General features: G+C 43.4%; 1 protein-coding gene and 1 long non-coding RNA gene across 5 annotated transcripts in view; both read left to right on the top strand.

Annotated features, from left to right (window-relative positions):
- Positions 1–27,845, top strand: part of CDK6 (cyclin dependent kinase 6) — a 239,780-nt gene that overhangs the window by 176,738 nt on the left and 35,197 nt on the right. The window lies entirely within an intron of this gene.
- On the top strand, positions 15,578–23,676 carry LOC145716570 (uncharacterized). Its single transcript, XR_014139360.1, has 2 exons — positions 15,578–23,370; positions 23,580–23,676. It is a non-coding gene; the product is annotated as an uncharacterized LOC145716570 (long non-coding RNA).

Below are 27,845 nucleotides of genomic sequence, written 5' to 3' on the forward strand. Positions count from 1 at the left end.
GACCTCACTCCCCCTTTCCATGCCCTCAGTCTTTCTCCTTCCCTTTATGGCCAAACTTCTAAAAAGAACAGGGTCTCTACACACAGCCTCCACTTCTTTACCATGTGCTGTTCCTTAAATCCTTCCATTGATAAAAATGATAGACAATAGTTACTAGGCACTTGCTGTGAGCTATATTCAGTGCCTCAAAAATGCATAATTTCATTTAAATCTCAGAATAACCTCAGGGGATACCGTTGTCCCCCATTTTACAGGTAAGAAAACTGAGGCCCGAAAAGGTTAAGTAGTACAGAGTACCACAGCTAGTGAATGATGAGGAGAGGCTCTGAACGCAGGCTTATCTTACCGCACCATCCTCCTGGCAGTCCCATCTGCTGCCTTCGGAGCTGATAGGGACCATCTCTCCATTCTCCCCTTGCTCCGTGTCTTCAGCATCTGAATCTTGTGACCACTGATTCCATTAAACCCTCCCTGCCCTTGCTGTTGGTGAAGAGCACACTGCTGGGTGCCTCTGCCTTTACCTCTGTTACCGGCTCTTCTGCTTTCTCTCCCAAACCTAGATGTTCCCGAAGACTGTCTGTCTAGATCAGATGCAAATGGGTCCCAGAGCCACGTTTCAGTTCCCTGATGGACTGACGCTCCACCGACCATCTCACAGAAACGCTACCTTCACCAGACCCCCAAACCAGCAATTCCTCTCGCCATTTCTTTTCCTGTTAATCTAACCCACATCCCCCCAGTTACCCAGCTGCGTCCCTAAAGTCACTTGGGATCCTCCTCATCCTTCTCATATATCCAAGATCCCGTGGATCCTGTCTGCACAGGATCCCTCAGACCTCGACTTCCATTACCTCAGTTTGGCCCTTAACAGCCGAAAGCAGTAACCTGGCAGCCTGCTTTCCTGTCTCCTGCCTCTTTATGGATTTAGCATAAGTTCATCTTCCTGTTGTCACCCCTTTGCAAAAACTTATGAAAACCGGTGTAGGATCCTTGGCTCTCAAGACCTTCTAAAGAAGCCCCACCTCTCTTCTGGCCTCAGCACATACTCCTCTCTAAGATGTAACTGTATGTTAGTGAAAATGACTTACCTTTTGACTCCAAAATTTTGACTCCAAAAGCCTCAAGGTTTTCCTCTTAGAACCCACACGCTTCTCTTGACCTGGGTGCCCACCTGCCCCCTTCCATTTCCCAGAGCTACACGTAGAGGCTGCTCCTCAGAAAGAGACCTGCTGCATTCTCCCCACCTTAGTGGCTCCTCAGCATTCTGGCTGGCCCTGTCTCGTGGCCACTTTCCTTCTGTGCACACAGGTTGTCTACCACGGCAGCAGTAATGATGTGATGCAGAGCAGTGTTCTTTCTTAGGAACCAGCTACTTCACTCTGCTTCAGTCCCTGCCTCCTCCTCTGTGACTGAAGGCAAGTCATCAACCTGGAGCTTCGTGTCTTTATCCGTAAAAGGGAGAGCCCCAGTTAAGATACCACATCCATGGTGTTCAGACTCCTCTGGAGAGCTCGGGAGTTACCATCCTTTCTTGCTCCCACACTCAGTTTTATTCAGAGCAGCTTGATTTCATCTTTTTTATATATCGGGCTTCTGAGATTTACAAGGGTTTTTTAAAACATAGCAGTGGATACTGTCCAAGATTCATTCTAACTCTGGTATTGTTTGCTTCCGGGTAGAAGCGTGATTTGGTGATTTCTGGGACTCTCACCCATGTCTATCACAGCTAACTCTTGCCGACAGAGCTTATTACATACCCTTGTACATGGTCAATTTAATCTCCCCAAGTGACTTGCCCCAGGATCCCACATCTGGTCACTGGCAGAGCTTGAACTCAGAGCTGTATGGCCTATAACAGCTACCCTGAAATGTAGCAAGAACACTAAAAATCAGAGAGGCATCGAGATCATAGAGGGTAGCATTACAACAGTCGGTGTGTGTGTGTGTTCATTCATGCCTCCCTCTCCATCCTGCTATTCTCTTTTTTAAACATTTAAATATATAAATATTCCATCCGTGAAGGTCTAAAGCCGCTGTATCCAATAGAAATATAATGTGAGCCACAGTGGAATTTAAAATTTTCTAGTAGCCATCTTAAAAAAAGGCGAAAAGAAACAGGTAAAATTAGGTTTAATCGTATATTCTATTTAACACAATATATCCAAAATATTATTTCAATATGTAATGAATATTTTAAAAATGTGAATGAAATATTTTACATTCTTCAGAATCGGTCTTCAGAGTCGAGTGGTGTATTTGCACTTATAGCCCATGTCAGTTCAGACTTGCCACATTTCAAGTGCTCAGTAGTCACCTGGACTGGACCAGACCGCACAGGTCTAAACCATCAAATAGAAAGAAAGTAAAGAAAAAACAGACTGCCGTTTATTGGAAAGGGAAGAAAAAATGAGTCAGTGTCCTTCTACCCGACGCTCGTTGAATCTCAGTGAGGTTCCTCATTCTTCTTCCTCCTACGTTGTTTCTAGTTTGGTGGAGGCTATAAAAGTTGGGGTCCTTGTATCAAGTAGAATTGAGAGAGTTGATGTTGATGCAGCTGCTTGGCCTTTGTCCCTGAATTGTGGCACTTGAACACCAACCTGCACGTGGGTTTTTCAGCGCCGGCAGATCGTCCCCACCGCGTCCTCTTCTAAAATTGCTCTCACCTGGAGCCTCGACATCTCTGATCTCTCCGCCTGCCACTTTCAGAAACAAGGACTGCTGAGGGCAGGAACAAATGAGGAGATTTAGACTCCACTTAGCTTTTTTTTTTTTTAATATTTATTTATTTATTTATTTGAGACAGAGAGAATGAGAGAGAGAGAGCACATGAGAGTGGGGAGGGTCAGAGGCAGAAGCAGGCTCCCTGCCGAGCAGGGAGCCCGATGCGGGACTCGATCCCGGGACTCCAGGATCATGACCTGAGCCGAAGGCAGTCGCCTAACCAACTGAGCCACCCAGGCGCCCTCCACTTAGCTTTTTTAAAAGAAAAGAAAAATCTTTAACCACAAGGTAGAATAGTCTGGTTGCAAAAAATGCCAAGTGGCACAAAAGTATAAAAGTGAGCATTATCTTTTCTGCACTCTCATCCAAAATCCGCTTCCCAAAGATAACCCCCTGGATATACTTCCAGATCTCCTTTATTGCAAATTCATGCACATCTGGAAATGTATCTCACGGAGATGGGCTTACACTATACACCATACTCCTGAACATTGCCTTATTCGCTTTATTTTATTATAGTGTATTTTATCAGTTCATAGAGATCTAACTCATGTTTACAGTGCTGAATAATTGTCAGTTCATTTATTTCATAATTTAATTTCCCATTGATGGGCATTTAGGGGTTATTTGGTTTTGGTCTTACTGCAAACAAGTCTGCAGTAAAATCCTTGGGGTTATTTTGTGGAACATTTGTCCAAGTATTTCTGTATGGTGAATTCCAGAAGCAAAATTAGAGGGTCAGATAACATGCATATTTAAAATTCTGCTGACTAAAACAAATAGCCCTCCAAAAAGCTTCCACTAAACTCTGTTTTAAGTCTAAGGTGGGAGACAGGATTGAGGTTCTCAAAGATTAAGAAGCACTGTCAAGAGTAAAATAAGACAGGGGCGCCTAGGTGGCTCAGTCGGTTAAGCGTCTGCCTTCAGCTCAGGTCATGATCTCAGGGTCCTGGGATCGAGTCCCGCATCGGGCTCCCTACTCAGCGGGGAGTCTGCTTCTCCCTCTCCCTCTGCCCCTCACCCCCAGTTGTGTGTGCGTGCTTGCTGTCTTGCGCTCTCTCTCTCTCAAATAAATCAATAAAATCTTTAAAAAAAAAAAAAAGGTAAAACACTACAGGGACTCATGTAAGCCCCAGCTATCTCCTCCATCCATATTTAAAAATAATATCAAGAGGGAAATACAAGTGAATATGGTAATTTTATAAAAGCTGTTGTTATTAAGCTTGGTTTGAAGCATAAGAGACCTCCTTCAACTGTAAAATGCACTGTGGGTTTCCTTTTATCAGTTGTGTAGTGATAGGGAAGAAATCCACCTCCTTTTGTCAGTTAAAAAAAAAAATTATCTTAAGATTAAAGTCCCAAGCAGTTTTTCAGACTTGTTTTTTTCCAGGGCACAGACAACATGAAGGTCATTCTGCAGAGCTCCAGAGCACCTCGGTTTGGAGAATAATATGTACTGAGTTGTGATCTTCCTTCCAGGCAGGACTTGGAACATGGCCCTGTCTTCACCTTGCCCTTCCTTCTTAGTCATCTTCTTCTCCAGACCTCAGGCATCTTTGCTTCAGATTTTGCCTTCCGGGTCTACTCATTGGATTTGCTTTGAAAGCGCTTGCATTAACAATACTCATGGTCTGCGTTCTACCTTGGTCATAAAGTCTCAGGTCTTCCTGGTCACATCTTTCTTTCTTTTTTTTTTTTTTTGTTAAGATTTTATTTACTTATTTGACAGAGAGAGACACAGTGAGAGAGGGAACACAAGCAGGGGAAGTGGGAGAGGGAGAAGCAGGCTTCCCACTGAGCAGGGAGCCCGATGCGGGGCTCGATCCCAGGACCCCGGGATCATGACCTGAGCCGAAGGCAGATGCTTAATGACTGAGCCACCCAGGCGCCCCTGGTCACATCTTTCAACCATTGCTTTGGGTGAAGATACTTGGTTTGAGACAAGAAGCCATCCACTTTTTTTTTTTTTAAGATTTTATTTATTTATTTGAGAGAGAGAGAGTGAGAAAGAGAGAGTGCGCGAGAGGGGTAGGGTCAGAGGCAGAAGCAGACTCCGCACAGGGCAGGGAGCCTGATATAGGACTCCATCCTGGGACTCCAGGATCATGACCTGAGCCGAAGGCAGTCGCTTAACCAACTGAACCACCCAGGTGCCTCTAGAAGCCATCCACTTTTTATTATAAAACACCAGCAGAGAAAACAGCTATTTTTGTACAGTGAGAGCCAGTTCTTACTAGTCTAATCTTTGGTTGGTGGCAAACTTGTCTTTGTTGTCCCCTGGCTCCCATGAACAGGAGGTGACTCCCAGCCCTGCAAAATGAAAAGTACCAGGCCTGTGCAGAATTACTTTAGCTGGAGTTTGGACCTCTGATCTGAGCTGCGTCTGGCCTTGGTAATTCCTTCAAAGCATAATGTTAACATTACATTTGTTGCTTTATAATATTCATACAGATTTACCAGATAGGACAGTAGACACTGTAATGAAGACTACACGGTATTTGAGATAAATATAAATTCAGGAGATTTTATTATATACCTGAATAGTTTTCCACAGAACAGTAGTAAAGCACCAAATTACAACAAATGGTAAGATGTGACAAATGATTCCATTTGGTCTTGTCCTAAAAAGATAGGGTGTAGTGACAATCTGTCAGTAACTCCATGTGGCCCAGTGCTGTGGGGTGGTCTGGTCTGTCTGATACCCATGATCCATTGTTTAGCACTGAACTTCTGCCTCCCATCTGGCTTTCTCCCGGTGACTGGAGGAGCTCGTCGCCTGATAAGACCCAGCATTTGGCTTCACTGAAAAGCAATGGGCTTTTTTTCTTATAAAAATTTAAGAAGTGTCCTAGTTTTTCTTCTTTCTCTCCTTTCATCTTGTCTCCTCTTGTCTCCCTTCAGACTTCTCTCCTCTTCTGCTCCTCTTTCTCCTTCTTCCACTCTTCCCTGTGTCACTCTCCTGTTTAACCATAGGAGACACAGGGCATTTAACATGGCCTCCCATATATACCTTCTCTGATAATACCTAGTAGTACTGAGTTTCTGGTTTATTGTTCCAGTTTCGCTGGCTAAATTAAATTTTTAGAGATTAGAATCTATTCAGAGATAGGCCTAAGCTCTGCTTAGGGTGTGTGTGTGTGTGTGTGTGTGTGTGTGTACATATGTGTACACATTTGTGCATATATGTGCCTGTGTGCTTTTGTAGAAGCAGGAAGCTGGTTGATCACTTCTGGATCTTTTCTTGTTTTCTTACAAACACTTCACAAAATCTTAATATGTGAAAGAAAGGTGGGACAGAGACTGCTACAGACATGTGGGCTGTATTTACTTGCCAATTGAAATAGTGCAAGGGACAATTCAGAATGGCAGGTTTCCGTTGGAAATTAGATTTTATATGAGCTGAATTGGATACTACTAGCTCTTCTCCTTTCACCGGCACAGTTCGAGTTTGCTGGACATTCTCAGTCCGAAACCTGGGAGAAAATCCAAAACCTTGGAAGTCAGGCATCAGGAGCCTGCCAAATGTGTTTGTGCTATGTTGCCCAGCCATTTAATAATCATTATGACATACTAATATTTTGATATTTGGAAATAATTTGAAAGCCAATTACTATCTGTTTTGCTGGTCAGAGTCATATATTGAATTCTGCAGGTATCAGCATGCAAGAAAGTTAATTTGAAAGGCACTCAGTTAAGTGGTATATGGTCCTGATTAAAAATGGGAGTGAACTGAATATGTGGACATTTTGCATTTTTTTCCCTCTAAACTGGTACCTTTTTTTTTTTAAGATTGCATATTAATAGCTTCTTGTATTGTGTCTGTGAGCCCTCAGTCAAAAGTCAATAAAAATGTTTAGGAGATTTTAGTTTAAAATGATACCTACTGCCCCTCTCTCAGTCTCCTACTTATTAATAAGATAAGCCCTCCAACACCAGAAATTCACACTGGCTGTGAAATAATTATCAAAATTATTTGGAAAAATTCCCGTTTAGCCAGAACTAGATTTAAAAACCCATTTGGTGACTCAGTGTTGTTATGTGCACCTAAAAATAGTTTAGATAGACCTTTATCCCCCTCCCCCCTTCCTTTGTGTCAGAAACACAAAGTTGACTCCCAGTTCAAAAAATGGTCAGCTGTTCCCAAGCACCGTTCCTGGTGAGAGCTCCACAGTGTGTTGCCTCCCGTCTGCTATCGGCATTATATCTGTTTCATATGAGTACATATCCTGGATAAACAGGTGCTTAAAGGGAGCAGGGGAGCTGAGAAGAATGGGATATTTAGGAGGTAGACACATGAGAGCAATATTCGATGAAACGTGGTAGCTGTTAAAATTGATCTAAGAGCTACGCAGAGAGTACTTCAGTGTTTACAGAGTGAGTTCAAAGTAATGTCTACATTTTGTTGACTACGACTTGTCCGGGTTGATCGCCCCTCTCAGAATGAGAACACCAACTAAAAGAATAAAATTCTTGTGGCTTGGGGCGCCTGGGTGGCTCAGTTGGTTGAGCGACTACCTTCGGCTCAGGTCATGGTCCTGGGGTCCCGGGATCGAGTCCCACATCGGGCTCCCTGCTGAGCAGGGGGTCTGCTTCTCCCTCTGCCCTCTTCCCTCTCGTGCTCTCTGTCTCTCATTCTCTCTCTCAAATAAATAAAATCTTTAAAAAAAAAAAAAAAAAGTCTTGTGGCTTTTGAAAAAATACTAGTGCTCAAGGCAAGTAACACTATCCAGAAGCCCAAGAAAAAGATAGAAAACTGAAAAGGATTAGCAAATTCAGAAGAAAATTTCCAAGAATTAGTAGACTTAACTCAAAAGAAGACTGGAAGACATACTCCAGAAACAGAAACAAAGACGCCAAGCATTGAGCATTCTGAAATGTAAACTGAGATGGGAAGGGAGGTGGATGCTATGTGGAGCTGTAAGGAAACCCCGTACAGGGGCCTGATGAACATCTGGGCGGAGGGAGGGGCGTCCCCGGTGGCTCAGTGGGTTGAGCGTCCCACTCTTCATTTCTGCTTGGTCATTATCTCAGGGTCATGGGATCGAGCCCAGAGTCAGGCTCCACGCTGAGGGTGGAGTCTGGTGGGAGTCTCCTGCTTCTTCTCCCTCTGTCCCTCCCCACCATACACTGCTCGTGCTCTCTCTCAAAAAAAAAAAAAAAAAAAATCTGGTCACAAGGCGTAAAAAGTAGAATTAATACTATAGGACATGGAATCATCGATTTAAAGGACAGTATTGAGATGTTGTCACACAATGCTGAGGAAAAGAACAAAAGGTTTGAAATGGTGAGAAAATGATAAATAGGAAGGAGAAAGAGTAGAAACGTGGCTTAAGAAATTGATGGCCTCGAAATGCAGTAATCAGAAACATAATTATAGAAACGTGTTCCTGAACAGAGACTAGATTTGAGTATGTGGATTAAAAGGTCTCACAACATTTGGGGGGAAATCATTGAAAAAGAGACCCTAGTAGTTGGGGTGCTCAGGGCTATGAGTACAGAAAATTCAGTTTGGATTGACTAAAAAATAAGGAATTTGTTAGCTCACATGAACAGTGATTCCAGAGATAGGTGAGCTTCAGGGTTGGCTTGATCCAGAGGCTGCAGCTCCATTTCACTAAGATTCCCTTGGCTATGTCTTGGCATCTTGGAAGACTGTCGTCCCTCATGGCAAAGTGGTTACAGTGGTTCCAGGTGTCACATCCGCAACACCAGGACACTCAAAGAACACATTCTTCTGTAGCTGGGCTCCAAAGACAAGTGCCGAAATTCATCCTTAGTACTGCGTCTGGTGGTATATGGCTGCACTTGAACCAGGGACTGAGACCAGAGACATGGATTCTGTTGACCAGATAGATGGTGGTCTGAAGAACATCAAGTTCTCTTACGAGGTGAAAGGGAAAGATGAATACTGGGGAGGCAACCCATGGAATCTGCCACGAAGACTGACACAGAACACATCTGGCAAACGTTTGAGCTTCACGGGGAAAGAGAAAAGCTTACAAGGAACAAACACATTTATTTGAAAGCTACACAAAACGGTAGGGAAATCAGGCTGGCCACAGACTTCTCTTTTTTTTTTTTTTAAAGGTTTTATTTATTATTTGACAGAGAGAGAATGAGAGAGAGAGAGCACATGAGAGGGGGGAGGGTCAGAGGGAGAAGCAGACTCCCTGCCGAGCAGGGAGCCCGATGCAGGACTCGATCCAGGGACTCCCGGATCATGACCTGAGCCGAAGGCAGTCGCTTAACCGACTGAGCCACCCAGGCGCCCCCAGACTTCTCTTTTATTTAACTAAAAGACACAAGAGAATAAAGAAAAATCTTTAGCTTTGGGGCGGTAGGGAGTCTGTGCCCAAGACCTTTGTACTCAGTTGAGTTGTCTTAAACAGATGAAGGCAACAGAAAGGTTCATGTGTGCAGGGATGCAGTTACTGTTTGTTTGTTTGCTTGTTTGTTGAATACAGTTTGGGCAAACTTGAGCTAACTGAAAGAGATGTCAAAATTAGCACATCAAGAATGAGAGGCCACAGTCTGAAAGGACTGGCATTCCCTGAGGGGCTTTCTACAGATCCAACACCCAACTCTTCACAGACGTTCTGAGGAGAGCGGTGACTTCAGCAGACCTCACCTGTTTGTACTGGTCATACTGATGAACCTATAGGAATGTGGTTGGGTTAGTATGTTTTTCACAACAGGATCTGGATGAAGCTTAAAAGCAGATAATTTCATTATGAATTAATAGTCCTTATTATGAGACTAGCCCTGTAATTGGACTTCAGAAATTCCCCTGAAAAAGCTTCAGGCTGAGTGTACCATCAGATTTAAAAGTCTAATTAAATATGACTAAAATTACGTTTCATTTTAGCCCATCTGTAACTAGAAAGAAATGGTCTCTAAAGACCTTTAAAAATAAGAGTAAGTCAAAGTGAAAAACTAAAGATGAAATAGAAAGGGCGATGAATGGGATAAGAAACAATTATAAAGACATAAAATGGAATGGTCAAATTACAGTCCCCTCGAGGAGGCACAGAGAGCCGAATAGACACTTAAGAAAATTGCGGAAGTGACGCAAAAGGCAGCCTGAGTTAAGTTTTCAGATGGGTGATTTAATTTCTGGCATCTTCCCATTCTTCCTAAACACGGACTTTTTCTATTTAAAGATTATCTATATTAATACAAAAAGTCGAATCGATCAAAATGTTCAACATTGGTGGAATTGCTTAATAATAGTGTATCAATATAACTTATGAAGAGTTATAAATTATAATTTATAACTCCCATGGTATTCACATTGTTGGATATCTTAGGGTCGCTAATATTACTGCATCCCATAGCCATTGCTAAAATATTGGCATACTTCCATACCCATTGGTACAAAAGCCACTACCCAGGGTACTCTAGCTGCCTAAATGTCCCTGCCTCTCTCCCAAGATCCCCAGGGCTTCCCTAGGATCCACATAAAGGGTCACCATCTGGCATGCCAGAATTGGTCCGGAATCCCGCTCCTCCCTTCCATGTTAAAAAAAATTTTTTTTTTTTTACTATTATCTCAGTCAGTGGAGATGCACTCCTAGGAATATACATTTGCACTAATCCCTGTACTCTCTTTAAGTCCCTTGAAGTCATCCTGTGCTTCTGGCAGTCATTTCTTCCAGCTCCCGTTTGAACAACTGCTGATCTCAGGCAATTCATTATGCATTTTATGTCAAAGACCTCCCACCTGTCCCTAATTGGCTATTGATCTTTACCTCATTTCCTGGACCTAAAGGCTTCTGGAAACAGAGTAAAACTTGGAATTTAGCATCAGGCTGTGAAATTCTTCCTTTGTTTCATTTGAGGGTTTTTGTTGTTGTGTTTTTAATCTTTTTGAGTCAGGGTTAGCATTATCATTCACCACTGTTCGCGATCTTGGCACAGAAATGTTCACTAAAAGTTGTACCTACAGTGGTCCGTAAATATGTCTACACCCTAATTCCTATGAATTTCTTTCCCTTAAAGGGATTTGGTAGATGTAATTAAGGTTATGAACCTTAAAATAGGGAGATTATTCTGGATTATCTGAGTGGGCCTAATCTAATCACGGGAGCCCTTTCTCAGGCTAGAGGCAAGAGATGGAGCAAAAGGAAGTCAGAGAGATTCCAAGTGTGAGAAGGATTGAGCCCATTGTTGCTACCTCTGAGATGTAGAGGCCACATTAAGAACCAGAGTGAGGTCTCCAGGAGCTAAGTAGCCTCCACTAGACAGCCAGCAAGGAAGTAGGACCCTCAGTACAACTATATGGAACTGAATTCAGCCAACTCCCTGAATGAGATGAGAAGCCGAGTCTTCCCCAGAAGCTCCAGAATGGATTACAGCCAGGCCAACATCTGTTTCAGCTTTGTAAGACGCTAACAGAGAACCAACCAGCTGAGCCAAGCCATCCCTAGATTTTTGATCTACAGAACTGAGAGATGAATCATGGGTGTTGTTTTAAGCCACTAAATTTATGGTGATGTGTTATAGCAGCAATAGAAAATTAACAAACACACCAACATATAAAAGAATAGCAATACATCAAAAACAAAGCCAGTGGAATAAACAGTAAACATTGCAGAATACACAATTCAGAAAGACTGTTGAGTTGCTCTCTGGCTAAGAATGTCTGCACACTGAGGAGCACCAGTTCCAAGGACCAAAAGGACCTAGCAGTAGCCTGCACTCAACCAGCACTCCACACTCAACTAAGAGCATACAAAGGGTTGTGTTGGGGGCTGGGGGAGGGGCAGGGGGATATTTATGCAGTGTATATCATTTTTGTGTGTGTGTGAGAAAAATATTTTAGAGATGAACCATTTCAACAAAGTGGCCTTGAGCATTGCTGTAATCAGAAGAGGATGAGTATCTTAGTAGTTTCTTGTTTATTTACTTAAGGTTAGTGTTGTATATAGTAACAAATCAGGGATAAGAAATTATGGGAGGGGGAGATTGTTTTGACAATGGATACGTGTGATCCCATTTGTATTTTATTTCTTCTGGTACAACTGTAAAACTTTGACAAGCTTTTCAAGATGTGTTAGCATGTGTTCTGGGTATAATTTTATGTTCCCTGAGTTCTGCAGGCTACTTACTTAAGGCTTTGACCCAACTGGAAGATACGGTGGATTGCACTGTGATATGAATTGCACTTGTAATATGGAAGTTTGCAGATATGTGCTGTAATTCCAAATGTAGTAGAGCATAAGGATTGACCCTCTGGAGTCAAACAGCCTGGGTTTAAATCTCAGTTCTTTCACTTAACCAGCTGTGTAGCCTTGGGCCAGGTATTTAACCTCCTGTGCCTCAGTTTCCTTTTCTGTGGAAACAGATAGTAAGAGTACCTCTCTCCTAATTTACTGTGAGAATTCAATGTAAAGTGCTCAAAATAGCACCTCGCATATTGATAGGCAGCAGTAAATGTTCAGCTATCATTATGATTGTTATGCTTTGCTGAAAAATATAAATATTCCTGAAAGTGGGGCTTTCTGACTTCTTGGACCCAAGAAACCAAAGATACCCAGAATCTCCCCAAGTAGAGATGACCCTACCCATCCTGTATTAGCTACCCAAACCAGGAAATCTTTTCTGTCCCTGTCCACTGTTATTTTCCACTTCAAATTAGTGAGGTTTTATAGATACTGTTGCCATTACAATATATTACTTACCATAAAAATCTTTATTTTTTAACACCTTTAAAGGACATTTCTTTATCTGCTATTTCGAAAAATAGTGTTTCATAAGATGTGATATATAAGGCATGCTGTGAAATGGTAGGATAATACTAAAATAATCAGATAAATGCTGGGTTAAACACAAGTTTCCCTACTCAGGACTACTCAGAGCTCTTAATGTTAATGTAGATTTTGGAATTTCCAGGATATTTAGTGCAAGGCTCCCCAAACATATTTAACCATGGAACTTTTTTTTCAAGATATGTCTTTTCAAATTTCCTAGAAGTGTTCTGCACATCCGTTTGGGAGAAAACTGCCCTAAAATATGAGCATACTTTACCAAGATTATTTCAGATTTATGAATTAAGATTTTTGTGAATTGCATCTTGTTCCAAAGGAGATTTTATAGTTACATATCCCAAATATATGTCTCTGTGCATGTGTATCCAAATTAGACTTCGATAAAGCAGTGAAGAGTTCTGATTCTTATTTTGTAGATTAAAAATGGCCCTGGCTAGGTCAGATTAATCATCTTTCCCAATAGTCCTACCCTGACAGATAATGAGGGTTGTGTTCTAGAGGGACATGATCCTCCACTGGGCCAAGACCATCAAGAGTCATCAAATACATACTGAATTGGGCATGCCAGGTCTGTCATCCATATGTTGAGTGAGGCCTTTTTAAAACAGTTTGCATTTTCAGCCAGCACCATTTATTGGGATGGTAAATTCTATAAGGTCAGTATCCTCTGTGTGAAGAAATTCCTTTCTTTTGTCCCAGACTTACCTCTCCCGCATGTTAGGGATTGACCCCTTAATTTGATGTTCAGGATTGGTGAACACAACCAAGTTTCCTCTGATTGATTTTGTAGACTAACAAGTCCCCATTCTTCAGTCTGTCAGTTGGCTGATGGCAAGAACTGTGAAGCATCTGCGATTTTACCCTCCTTGCAAGCTAACAACCATGTGTACCAGCTCCCGTAGGGAAGTGCGAAGAGGGCTGAGTGACGCCTGCATACACAACGGGTTGTGTTACACAAATCCAACTCCAGGCTTCTTTGGGAACCTGGCACTTCCGATGGGCCACGTGTCTGCCTTACCTTTGCCCCAGCGGGAGACATTCTGTTCAAGAGTAAACAGACCTGCTGGTGCCCCAGAGGGACACACTGTGTCTATTTTCCAAGGCTGCTCACGTGAAAATCTAGTCCAGGACCAAAGCTGGTCTAACTCACAAGAGGTAGAATTGTAACAGCTGTCTCCTCCATCCCTTGCATTATGGTTCTTTCCTCTGCTTTCATCATATACATCCCACGGTCTGTGGCCAGCCCTGCAGTATTTAGATGAATGTAAGTTAATGCTTTTATGTCTTGTCACAGAACATGAAACTCCACAGGGTGGGGACGTTTGCTTTGTTTACTTGGATATCCCAAGAGCATAGAACTGTATCTCGCACATAGTCGACATTCCATAAATATCTGTTGAAGGCGTCCATGGATTTCTTATCTCCTTTGTACTGGGATCCGTACGTGTATTGACTTTGCCAATGCAGATGTCCCAGTTATCACCGTGGCTTGGAGAGACTGCTTGCAGTGATTCCTGAAGTCCTGGCCTGATCCGTTCCTCGCCGACTCCCCAGTTCACCTCCTCACTGCGCCACTTCATCCTTCAGATCTCATCTTAAATGTTATTTCCTCAAACCGGCCTTCTCTAACACAGAATAAAATCGGAACCCTGTGATGTTTTCTTTTTTTTTTTTATTTGACAGAGAGAGACACAGTGAGAGAGGGAACACAAGCAGGGGGAGTGGGAGAGGGAGAAGCAGGCTTCCCGCCGAGCAGGGAGCCCGATGCGGGGCTCAATCCCAGGACCCTGGGATCATGACCTGAGCCAAAGGCAGGCGCTTAACGACTGAGCCACCCAGGTGCGCCCCCTGTGATGTTTTCACTGCAATAGCACCTTGTTCTTTTCCTTTGTAGCACTTATCACAGTTTGCAAAGACATATTTTTTATAGTGTCTTCTGGTTTAAAACCTGTTTATGCCATCGCTCGTGAATCTATGGGGCATCTCTATTTTGCTTACCGCCGTACACCTCGCATCTAATAGCATGGCATAAAGCAGGCCCTGAGCAAACAAGGAATGAATGCATGAGTGCATTGGACATACAGCCTGCGGTTGAGAGCCTATCTCTGAGTAGTTTGGGCATAAAGAGGGCCAGATGCAGTATTCAGTCCTTGCCTTCCTCAAAACAGTTTTGCCGTATTTCTCCCTGGTCACACAATCTCAAAATTTTTCTTCAGTAAAGTTTGGGTTTTATTTTATGTTCCCAGAAAGCAGTTAATTTTAAATTTAGAAACGTTACATCATTTGTATGTATGTAAGCATATTAAATAGATACTGGTTCTAGCATTTTTCCTCCGGGTAAGTCTAATGTTTACACTTATATGTATATATTCAATCCACTTACATCATAAGGAAATGAAACTTAACCAAAACCAGGGATCCCTATGGTTTTTCTTTGAAAAACCTAGCAGGTGGTTAAGATTATTCTGGGCACTATGGGAGATAGCAAAGAAGTGAAAGAGCACTTCTCACTTAATATCTACCAAGGTCTGTGGCCAGGACCTCAAGGAGGTTGTAACGTACATGAGCGAATAAGAAAAATGGATCTGGGGGCGCCTGGGTGGCTCAGTCTGCTAGGAGTCTGCCTTCGGCTCAGGTCATGATGCCAGGGTCCCCGGGATCGAGCCCCACATCGGGCTCCCTGCTCGGCGGGGAGCCTGCTTCTGCCTGCCTCTCTGCCTACCTGTTCTCTCTCTCTCTCTCTCTGTCAAATAAATAAATAAAATCTTTAAAAAAGAAAAATGGATCTGATGTGTCAGCGTGCAGTAATTAGCAAGCAGTACCGGCGTCTGGCGTGCTCAAGGGCTAAGCTACGTGGGACAGATTTAAATATTACAAGAGCTTAGGGGCGCCTGGGTGGCTCAGTCGTTAAGCGTCTGCCTTTGGCTCAGGTCATGATCCCAGGGTCCTGGGATCGAGCCCCGCATCGGGCTCCCTGCTCAGCGGGAAGCCTGCTTCTCCCTCCTCCACTCCCCCTGCTTGTGTTCCCTCTCTCGCTGTGTCTCTCTCTGTCAAATAAATAAATAAAATCTTTAAAAAAAAAAAAATATTACAAGAGCTTAGAAAAGTTTGATATTACTCCGAGCTGGACTAGAAAAATAGAGGCTTCATGAAGTTAGTCCTGAGCTGGATTTTGGAGATGATCGATTGGCTCTTTAACAAGAACTGCATTAGACAACCCAGAGAAATAACAGTGTGTTCTGGGAAAAGCACGATCTGGCTAGAGTGGCAGGTATAAGTTGGGAAATAGTGTGTTTTATGCACAATCACTGTTGGACTATAAGAACTGCACACACAATCTTTATGACTTGTTTTCCAGTCTGTTTAACAGTGCACAGCGATGAAGCCACGCCTTTGGGCAAATACAGCTGGGATGAGAGAGGCCAAAAGATGGAGAGCCCTTCTAAGGAGTATCCATGAAGTAAATAAACTCTAAAGGAAAGACTTGGAAGGTCATCCAGTGTACTCATAAATTCCAGCTATTACCAGAGATGAAAGGGAAGTGAGAGGCATGAAGAACAATAGGAAGGAGTGTTCCCCAGGCCCCTCTAACTGCCTGTTTACAGCAGGGCTGCCCAGATGGCAGAGCCCACGTTAGCATGAAGCTTCCCTGCCCCAAGACCTCTTGAGGAAATCCTGTTTGTGACGGTGGTTTCCCTGCAAAGTAATCAGAAGCCCTCCCTGTGTCGGAGAAGCTGCTTCTGGATCGAGCAGCAGTTTCTAATGAGTTCGAAACCTTAGTATCATGTGCACGCCGTAAGACAGAAACTGCCTATCAGGTGAGACTTGGGCCAGACCTTATTTTGCAAGCATTTACTTATCTTTCTTGTGCCATTGAAATGCTGGTAACGCAATAGCTTAAAAACAAGATAAGCCTCCTCTTTCTTCCTGAACGGGTATATAAGGGAATAATGGTTTTGATGGCCTTTAAAAAGCAGGAAAGGGCAAAGCCCCGTGATGCCATTTCTCTGGCATTGCGTGACTTCGTTAAGAGAATTCTCTTAAAAGTCTGGGAAAGACAGCTTCAGATCGAAGAGAGCTGAGGGAGAACACCCCGGAGCCCAAACCAGATTAACCAGAGGCTTCATCTCCAGACAGATCCACTCCGACATTCGCACCTGGGGTCTGTGCTCTCCTCCTTCGCTTCTGCCACTCAAGTGCTTTATGATACGGACACAGACAATCTGCTTTCTGTGCCAGACCTCGTAAAATAGGATTTGTCTTCCCTCGCAGACAGGTGGCCACGCCGTGACAGAGAGGGCTCTGCCTGGCTGCTGGCCCCTTTGGAGATGCAGCCCTGCCCCGGCGCAGGGCCAGGCCACGTATCTGACTCTGGGGGCCCACATTGGCAGCCACAGGTGCCGACAGCTTCGGTCAGTTGGTGTGGAGTTCCACTGGCAGACAGAGAGCAGGACGGCATGCTGCTCCATGTCACTTCTGTGTGATGGGAGAAACCTAAGGCCCTGGATGTGTGTGGAACCATGAAATGGCTGCTCCAATCATTGGAGTACAGGCTCTCTCCTTCTCCCTCTTTTTTGGGCGGGGGGGGTGGGTACCCAGGCCTTGGAAAAGAAAGTTTGGACTTCTCAGGCTGTACACACTACTTGATGGGTAATTCTGCACTTACTCTGTGCCTCAGGAGCAGATTTCGCAAGCCTTTTTCGTAGGAGACTACGTTAGTCCTTAGGGTTAATTATTCGGTATAGAGGAAATAGTATAATGCAGAAAAAATAGACTTCTGGAAGCCAGGGAGGAAAGGGTCTCAGAATATCAAATTGCTCCACGAAGAGAGCACACAACCATTTTATTACAGGCTTAGAACACAAGAAAATAATCATGATTTGAATTCTCTAAACATCAAAAATATTCTCTTCTTAGTTATATATGGCCTCTGGTCCCAGTCCCCCATATCCTTAGGGAGCTTCCCTTCTCCCAGAGAAAATGCAGCCAGATTCTAATAAAGAAGGACCCTATGTCTTCGGTGCTGCTGCCTTCAGCAGACTCTCCAGAATCTCTACGTGTGAGATAATAAAATGACTACTTTCAGAAATAGGAAGAAGCTGGGTCAGGACTTCACCAGTTCGGACTGAAAAAGCCTTTGGGTTCTGAGTGCCGCATCTGGCCACTACACAGACAGCATTGATGGGGGAAGAAAAACTGGACCCCATTCCCTGCTTTTTTGCCTTCTCCTGTCCCCCTCAGGGCCCACGTGAATAGCACACTTGGCCTTGTTTTCTTAGGACCCTCCGGACCCATTTCTTTTCTTTCATCATCTTTCCTAGAACTGATATGACCATTCCGCAGGGAAGAAACAAATGATACACTTGGATGAACTCTGCAAAGCACAGAGAGCTTCTCTCTTATCCCTGCTTCTGAAGTGGTTTTCTGTATTAAAAAAAAAAAAAAAGAGGACAGTCCTAGGCTGAATAGTAAAACCTCGTTTGTATCTTATCTGGGATGTTATGAACTGTGTGGAGAAAGCACTAGTGATAAAGCACATGGATTGTAAAGTAGTGATTGACCTGCTTAACAGAACCCAAAGAAGACATTCTTGAAAAGTACTTGAGAATTCCAGCTACTATGGAAGATGAAAGGGACGCAAATAGACCTCATCAGCTCTGCCTCTTCTGTGTCATCCTCGAGGTTAAATGGCAGCTCCTCAGGTGGCCATTGCTCACTGGTCTGTTCTTCGTCACCAGAACATCTTAAGTTTCTTCACAGCACTCACTGCCTGTGTAATGATTCTTTTCCCTTCTCCCTCCCTGAACTGTCAGCCCCACGAGGTCAGGGACCACGTAGCCCCTGCGCTCAGCACACTTAGGAGTTCGTCACAGACCCACAAATATGCAGAAGGAGCGGATGGGCTACTGCAGGGCAGGGTGGCAGACTGGCCCCGAGTCCCCCGCAGACTCGCAGTGCCTCGGGATCCTCTTCTCTTCTTAGCTTCGACTGAAGAACATTACTTGGTCTCAACATCAAGCTTACCAGGGTGGTTTCCATGGGCTCATTTTTCTTTTTAAAAAAACGGAATTTTTGTTCCGGCAGAGACTCACGTCCACTAAGCGTTCCATAGTCATCTCTGAAGGACACGGTATTGTGAAGCTGTCACAAAAAGCGGCTTTGGAGTGTCGGGTTCTGCCTCCGCCACTTCTCAGCTGGGTGACAGTGACTCATTATTAACCATCATCTCTCAACCTTCGTTTCCTCAACTGTAAAATGAGAGTATTAACATAGACTTCCCACCTCGGGTTGATCTGAGGTCAAATGAAAGAGTGCATCTATAAAGCACTGAGCTTTGGGTTCTGCGTTGCATCTGCATAGGACAACTTAGCCACTGTTATTATGGTTCGTGTTGTTAAAGGACCTTGGTGTATCATTTTTCTAGAGCAGGATAAGGGGTGGCTTCTTGTCAAAAGTAACATCAGATGTGGGAAGAATTCAGGCAAAAAGTCTAGGACCTGGAGTGCTGGGATTCTAGGCAGAACCTCACACCTAGGGCACAAAGCATGACCTTAAGTCACAGCTGACTGGGCGGTATGGCCAAATGACTCAATACTTAAGTAATGACTAATCGTCGCAGGGCTCCCTGTGTCCCCTCCACCCCACCACAGTCACCACAGAGGCTAAAAGTGATCCTGGCGTCTGCCGGGAGGCAGAGCGTACGTACCGTACAATGAGTTTCAGTAAACCCATCTAATAAGGCGAGAGAAACCAGGCATGGCAGTCTTGGGTGAGGGGTCTACTCACTCCTTGAAAGGGAGGAAGGGGGCCTCGGGTTTTATTTTCCTTGGTGCCGCACGGAATGCAGAGTGCAGTTCCCGAGGCCTGTCAGCCCTCATGGAGTCTTGTTCTGAGCCACAGGAAGCGGTGCCTCACACCAGCTCATAGGGAAACTCCAAACAGTCAGCAGGAAGAAACTCAATCACAGATGAAAATGATTTTGTCTCACTATTTCTTCTATGCAGTTTCCTGAGGGGGAAGAGGGAGGGACGAAGAGACATTTGGCTATGAGAAATTCATTGAACAGAATGTACTTTAACTGTTTCCTTTCATATCTGGGGTCGTGTGGCTGCCTCCCTGTTTTCAATCAAGGAAAGAGCCATGACTTATGCATTTAAGGATCTTACTGGATATAATTGCCTTTCAGACTGATTTGTAAGGCAGATGCTCCCCTCTCCCATCTCAGTTGGAATTCAGGAGCCCCGTTTGTTTTGTTTTGTTTTGTTCCGTTTTAAGATTTATTTTATTTATTTGAGAAAGAGAGAGAGAGCACGAGCGGGGGTAGAAACAGAGGGAAAGGGAGAGAATCCTCAAGCGGGCTCCCCGATGAGCAAGGAGCCCGACATGGGAGTCATCCCAGGACCCCTCATGACCTAAGCGGAAGGCAGACGCCTAACCAACTGAGCCCCCCGGGCGCCCCTGGACTTTTTAAATAATCTTACATTCTATGTAAGTTTTATTTTTTCAATAGTACATATTCTTTCATTTAACAAAAGTAATACATGGTTATTGTACAACAGTTTTTAAAATATGAGTAAAGGGGTGCCTGGGTGGCTCAGTCGTTAAGCATCTGCCTTCGGCTCAGGTCATGATCCCAGGGTCCTGGGATCGAGCCCCGTGTTGGGCTCCCTGCTCGGCAGGAAGCCCGCTTCTCTCTCTCCCACTCCCCCTGCTTGTGTTCCTGCCCTCGCTATCTCTCTTTCTCTGTCAAATAAATAAATAAAATCTTTAAAAAAATAAAATATGAGTAAAGAACGTAAGATAAGCCTAGAGCATCTTGTTGTACTTAGGAAGTAAGGAAATGTTTGAAAAATAATAATAAAAATGGAGGGCACCTGGGTGGTTCAGTCAGTTGAGCTTCTGACTCTTGATTTTGGCTCAGGTCATGGGGCTCATGGTCTCAGGGCCGTGAGACCGAACCCCACTCAGGTTCCCTGCTGAGCACGGAGTCTGCTTGTCCCTCTCCCTGCTCCTTTGCTCCTCCCCCTGCTCTCTCGCTCGCTCTCAAATAAATAAATAAATATAATAATAATGGGAACATACAAAAGAACACAGAATATGGCTTGGGGAGATTCCTGGACAAATCTGAGACCATTTGAACATGAAAATGCATAATTATAGTAATGGATTATAACCCATTAAAATAATGAATCCTTTTACTGAATAAAACAAAATCCGTGAGTCCATACTGATATAACTAGATAAACAGAGAAGAGAAAGCTCTTTCTTAATAGTAGAATGCTAACTAATAAATACAGAACGAATTGATAAAATTAGAAAGTCATCAATGGATGCTAAAACTTTGAGTGGACATTTGGTACAGATCAGGAGATTTACATAATTTCAAAATTGCTCTCCGCAAAATACTTTCTTTTTTAGAAAGGTAAGAAGAAAGAAAAATAAACCATAAACTGGTGACCCAAAGATTACCATTATTACCATTATTAATGGTTTAACAAGTATCTTTTGACTGTGTTCCTATGCATTATAATGTTTCAGTTTTCTTTAAAAAGTGAGCTCACGCTTTTTTTGTAACCTGCTTTTCTCATGTAAAAATATATCCTGATCTTATGTGTATTTAAATACTCCCCAGCACATAGTAAGCATGTAGTAAATATTTATTGAATGAATGAAATTTGTAAGGATTTTTAAAGCCAGATTGTGGTATCTGTTCTGGTAGCTAATGTTTTCCATCTTCCCATGACTGTTTTTTCAGGACTAATTCCTGGGCGTGGAATATTGAGGTAAAGAATATTCAAAAACCTAATTGATGGGGTGCCTGGGTGGCTCAGTCAGTAAAGCATCTGCCTTCAGCTCAGGTCATTAACCCGGGTTCCTTGGATCGAGCCCCGCATCGGGTTCCCTGCTCAGCGGGGAGTTTACTTCTCCTTCTGCCTCCCCGCCATTCATGCTCGCTCGCTCTCTCTCTCTCAAATAAATAAAAATCTTAAAAAAAAAAAAAAAAACCCTAATTGATTCACGGAACCAGTTTGTCCTCCAGAAAGACTTTTCTACTTTATTTTCCCACCAGTGGTATATTAAGTACATGCCTTTCACTACATTTTTAAGGAGAAAAATTGAGATTAATGTGTGTGAAACACCATCCAGAGTAGGACCTAACAGTTGTCAGTTAGAAAATAACAGTTGTCAAGGCCTCTTCTCTCTGCGTGCATATAGATTCTGTCAGGGCCAAAGGATGGGGACCACTGACAGTTTCCCAAAGCCTTTACTCATATGATGGAGTTTCTGTTCGTGTAGAAAGCTCCAAGGTGGGATAGAATCTGATTTTAGTTGAGCCAGTCCTATGCCCTATCATATACCATACCATCCTCTCTTAGTATCAACTGGAAAAACCAGTCACCTGCTGTAGGCCTGGAGTCTGCTACATCAAAGTAAATGATGAAGAGAAAAACCAGGTTCCTGACTGTGATAGGCTAGCATTGAGCAGCTCCACCATCGTCAACACAGAACCTCCAGGAGGGCGGTCCTTCATTTGGACTTTGATGCTGGACACTTAACATGCTTGAAGACCAGCATCCAGTGCAGTTTGCAGAGGTGGACAGTGCAAGGTGCAGGATACAGATGTACTCCGTAGGCAGCTGCGCAGTTTGCCCTCTCAGGCAGGCTCGTGCCGTGGCAACACGGACCAGCTGACTTGAGCCTCCAGCTCATTGGAGCAGGAGGGTATTACGTCCTGATCCATACATGATACAGATCATTTAGGAGAACCAAGAAGAGAATATTGAGAGAGCTACTTCCGGATTCAAAAGATGAGAAATTAATAGAACTGTACCATCATTTGGATTTGCTTCTATTTTCCCTTTTGGCTTTACAAGCTCTCATGTTCTCCAGTGATGACAGTTGGGCTGATTGAGAGCCGTTAGTCAAATCCAGTAATAGTATTAATCTGTGGTTGGAAATGACTGTTAAAGTGAGTGCCCGCCTATTCAGTTGCGGTTTTTCTTCCAGCTTCCAGTTGTGCCAGGCTTCCAGCAGGAGAGGCTGTGGTAAAGGAAACCGTTGATAAACGAAAGAAACCAGGAACTGTCATTACCCATAACAACGAAACAACAACAACAAAAAAAAATTAGAGAAAAGGTGGGGGGGACAGAGGAAATTGTACAAAGCGGTTTAAGCCTGCTAGCGTGGTGGTTGCTCAGGCGCTGACTCCCAGTTTTCCAGTGAGAACAGGAAGGCTTTAAGTACCAAACCCAGCTCTCTGGTAATACTGCTGAGCAAGAAAGCTTCTCTTGAGGGAAGAGAATGACTGGAGCTTAACTGACTATTTTTATCAACTTCCTAACATGCTCCTCCGATCACTAATACACAAAGGAAGCTGGAGGTCTGGTCACCAAATTGTGTTAAAAGAGTTTACCCCATAATCCTCTTCATTGAATTTTCCATCACAAATACTCAGTAGAGTTGCTACCATTGATCAGTGATCAAGAAATGCATGTTGTGGGGCACCTGGGTGGCTCAGTCGGTTAAGCATCAGACTCTTGGTTTCAGCTCAGGTCATGATCTCAGGGTCCTGAGATTGAGCCCCACAATGGGCTTTGTCTCAGCGGGGAACCCGCCCCGCCCCGAGCTCACACTCTCTCTCTCTCTCTCTCAAACAAATAAATAAATCTTTAAAAAAAAAAATGTATGTTGTAACTGAGAAGTGCTTAGCAATCAAGGTCCTCATTTGCTATTTTTATTTTAAGAACTTTAGACTGGCGGCTCTCCATGTTTTTTCACCAAAGCTCCAAAAATTTTTTAATACTTTAAAAAGAAAAAGAACTTCAAGTAAATCTGTATTCAGTGAACTGGGAAATTAAATGGATCTGTATAGAAACAGAAGGCATGGGGCGCCTGGGTGGCTCAGTCGTTAGGCGTCTGCCTTCGGCTCAGGTCATGATCCCAGGGTCCTGGGATCGAGCCCCGCATCGGGCTCCCTGCTCGGCGGGAAGCCTGCTTCTCCCTCTCCCACTCCCCCTGCTTGTGCTCTCTCTCTCGCTGTGTCTCTCTCTGTCAAATAAATAAATAAAATCTTTAAAAAAGAAACAGAAGGCATAAGTTCCAGAGTTATATTGAGGAGAGTCTGAACACAGGACACCTGGTACATTTCACTATCTCCCAACGAGGAAATAAGTATTTTATCAGCTATTCTACCATATTTCAGTGTTTCTGAAATGTTCATTTTTTTCATTATTTGATTGATTCTAGAATCAGGATGTAACTTGCGATCAATTGGTAGCATCTTCTATTTGATGAGATATGGTAGTTCTTCTTGAAAAGCAGAAGTTAGTCATTTTCTTCATATCATTGGTATCCAAGAGCTGGTTAACTTTGGGGGTCAAAAGATGTTTTCAAGCAGTAGTGGGGAAATTTCATTTGTGGACATTTTAATTATAATTTAGTATGTAAGTGACGTTCCCTCAGACATTCAAGAAGTAAACTAAGGAAACTGAGGCTCAGAGTTCATGTTGCCGGCTGGTGGCAGAGCAGGATTGGAGTCCATGCCTGGCCAGGAGGGTCCACACGGGGTGGGTTGTCCTACTGCATGTCAGAGCCCACGCCTTGCAGAGCAAGACTCTGCAAGGCAAACCCCACATTTGCTCTGAAGCGTCCTTCTATCAGGGCATTGGCAGAACTCCCAAACAAGTGGGGAGAGGTACCAGGAAAGTTCAGCCTGAAATGAGGGGATCAGTGAAACCTGACACAGTAGGACGTTGTTCTGTGACAGGGCTGTGGGATTGGTGTGGCCGTGGTACCTCGCTGCTCCAAGCTCAGCCTGCAGAGACTTCCCTGGTATGGGGGACTTCTCTTCTCAGGGGCCAGGTTTATTTTATGAAATTAATCATGTGTAAAAAAATAGTACTCATGCTAACAAAATAATAACATCAAAGATGTACCGAAGATATATTTAGGGAAATTAGAGGAGAGCAGTTTGGCTACCACATAAAGAAAAATTTAAATGCCCCTTAGACTTCTTAGCATGCAAAACCAAAGTAATCAAAGGTGTGTATTCGTTGCACACTAAAGTTGACACAACCTGAAAGTGCTTTTTTTAACCAAACGTTTCATTTTGTATGGCTGACATAAAACCTCTTGCCCATGATACCCTTCTCTCGTAAAGTCAAAGACATGGCAGATAGAATCATACCCCTCTAGAGAATAGGCAGAGCAAACAGATCATAAGTAGAGTCATATGCCCTCAACCTCCTCATTCTTATAAATTCATTTGTTTTGTAAATAAAGACTTCATGCTGAGGCCCAAAGATTGACTTCAATATTTGTTTGGTAACATAACATTTTTTAATGTGCTGTGGTAGGTTGCATTTAATGTATGATAAAACAGTATCAATAAGCAGTCATGATTCGCAATATTGATTCCAGCCCCTGCACTTACCACATACGTGACTGTTGTCTAAGTTACAAAACTCTCCTGAGCACCAGCTTCCTCCTCTATACAATTAGGCTAGTAATGACTGTGTTTCAGAGTTGCTTGTTAGCATTAGCAAAATAGGTCTTACCTATAGTTCTTATCCCATTTTATTAAGCAAAATGTATATCGCTGTGTTAGAACTGAGACGTAGAAATTCACAGAAGTGTTGCCAATGATAAACATAAGAATTAATATGTTCAAACTCACGGCTGATTGGGGAAATGCACATTCTAATATTGATTTATTCATGCGTTCAGAAAGAGGGAGGGTATTTAATTTACTACTGTATCGAAGGGGTGGGGGTAATGGTCTAACTGATTAGTTTCACTGCCATGGATACTGAATAAGAAAACACATTTTCCCCCCATGTTTGTCATTTTCCTGACTGCATCATCTCTAAATTTTCTGAGCCGGTGATGTCTGTGAATAGCCCAGCAGAATATCACAGGTAAATTAAATTCTGAGATTTCGTCCAGAGATACAGCCAGAACAACAGCATTGAATCTTCTTTGCACATTTAGACACTGTGAGAAAAAGAGGAGAAACCATGGAGGGGTGTGGATGGGGGCAGGTAACACAGTTAGTAAGCAAACATGAATGACTCTGGAGTGAGAGTTCACTGTCTTTGCTCCTTGGTTGATGGATTCTCTACTGAGGAGCCGATTTTACTTCTCAGCAGTTCTAACTGCTCCATCCACATAGTTTATTATTTTTGTGGCACGTCTGGGGTATAGAGCGGGGCAGAAGCCGTGATATCTGTCCTTTAACAGATGAGCAGAGGTGAAGTGCCTACCTGCACTCAGTGATTCGTTAATCAGTTACAGAGCCAGCTTTAGGAGCTGGGGCTTTGTTCTCCTTTCCATTCCATGTGGCTAAGTGCTTCTATTTTCTTCTAAAGAAGTCTCTACAGGGAACACAACATGACCCTGTTCTAGAAATAGCATTGTTACCTGACAGGTGGGTCTGCCAGGATGACCGTTCTCAAGTGTTCTAGGGAGCTAAGATTTAATAAGTTGGGTTTTTTTTCCCCAAGAGGAAGTAGTGATGAATCCTGCCCAAAAATAACACCTTAACTGCTAATTCTGCTTAGTAGGTGGTTTCCCAAGGGATGATCCAGTGCAATGAGTCATCACTCTGATTACTTATTAGCACATTATTTCTCTTTTTTACTAACCCCAGTGCTTTGGGTTGCATGTTTTTAAACCTTTTACAGCCTTTCTGGGAGGCTTACAGTTTTCATACTATTGAATATAAACCACTCCCCCCAATATGTCCCTCTTTTCCTTCTTCCACTCTTCAAATCTAAAATAATCCATGACTCAAGAGAACAGTCAGGATTGTGACCTCAGACAACAGAGACAGTTTCTCCAGTTGGTAGCAGCTCCATTTCATTCCCAGTAAAAATTTAAAAATGTAGACTAATGTAAACAAATGTGTGGGACCTATATCAAGAAACCTATAAATTTGACTGAGAGAGATAAAATACCTGCACAGATGTGGAGAATAGTTAAATGTTAGGAAGATGATGCGTTTTCCTGAATGAGAAGATTGAATATTGACCAGATATAAGATCTCTTCAAATTAACTCATGGGTTTATGCAACTCCAATCAGAATCTCAGTGGGATCTTCTAAAATGCATTTGAAGAGTTAAATTGGTGAAAATAGCAAAGAATTAAAAAAAAAAATTATGAAGGGAAACTTTTCCACCCCAAAGCACTGAAATGCAGCTACAATAATAAAAACAATCTAGGGGCGCCTACATAGCTCAGTCGGTTGAGCATCTGCCTTCGGCTCAGGTCATGATGCCAGGATCCTGGGATCAAGCCCCACGTCAGGTTCCCTGCTTAGTGGGGAGCCTGCTTCTCCCTCTCCCTCTGCTGCTTCCCCTGCTTGTACTCTCTCTCCCTCAAATAAATAAAATCTTTAAAAAATATGTGTAGGTTTAAAAAAAAAACTAGTACCAGCAGAAGAAATGATAGACATTTATGGAACAGAATAGAGAACCCAGCAAAAGACCCCAATTTAGAAAGTGATGTGACTTATCAAAATCACAAATCCTGTAGGACAGAATGGCTTGTTCAACAAATAAGGGTAACTAGTCAACTTGTTGGGGTGGGGGAGGGAAATGGTAATCTGATTAGAGTCTCTGTTCCTTACCATGGAGCAAATTAACAGGTAGTTAAAAGAATTAAGTAGTAAAAATGGGGCGCCTGGGTGGCTCAGTTGGTTAAGCGACTGCCTTCGGCTCAGGTCACGATCCTGGAGTCCCGGGATCGAGTCCCGCATCGGGCTCCCTGCTGTCAGCAGGGAGTCTGCTTCTCCCTCTGACCCTCCTCCCTCTCATGCTCTCTCTCATTCTCTCTCTTGCAAATAAATAAAAAAAAAAAAATGAAACCATACGGGGCGCCTGGGTGGCTCAGTCGTTGGGCGTCTGCCTTCGGCTCAGGTCATGATCCCAGGGTCCTGGGATCGAGCCCCGCATCGGGCTCCCTGCTCGGCGGGGAGTCTGCTTCTCCCTCTCCCACCCCCCCTGCTTGTGTTCCCTCTCTCGCTGTGTCTCTCTCTGTCAAATAAATAAATAATCTTAAAAAAAAAAAAAAATGAAACCATAAAAGAATAAAGAAACTATAGGATTTCTGACCCTAGAATGAAATACGCTTTCAGAGCATTAAAAAGTCACAAAAGGGGGCACCTGGGTGGTGCAGACAGTTAAGCGTCGGACTCTCAGTTTAGGTTTAGGTCATGATCTCAGGGTCCTGAGAGCCGGAGCCTGCTTAAGACTTTCTCTGCCTCTCCCTGGGCCCCTCCCCACCGCAAATAAAGAAAGAAACCTTTTCTTTTAAGTCACAAAGAAAATGTTAATATACTTGACTATATACAGATTGAA

The sequence above is a fragment of the Leptonychotes weddellii genome, chromosome 12 (genome assembly GCF_054177405.1).
Source record: "Leptonychotes weddellii isolate Sample4059 chromosome 12, ASM5417740v2, whole genome shotgun sequence".
Lineage (NCBI taxonomy): Eukaryota > Metazoa > Chordata > Mammalia > Carnivora > Phocidae > Leptonychotes > Leptonychotes weddellii.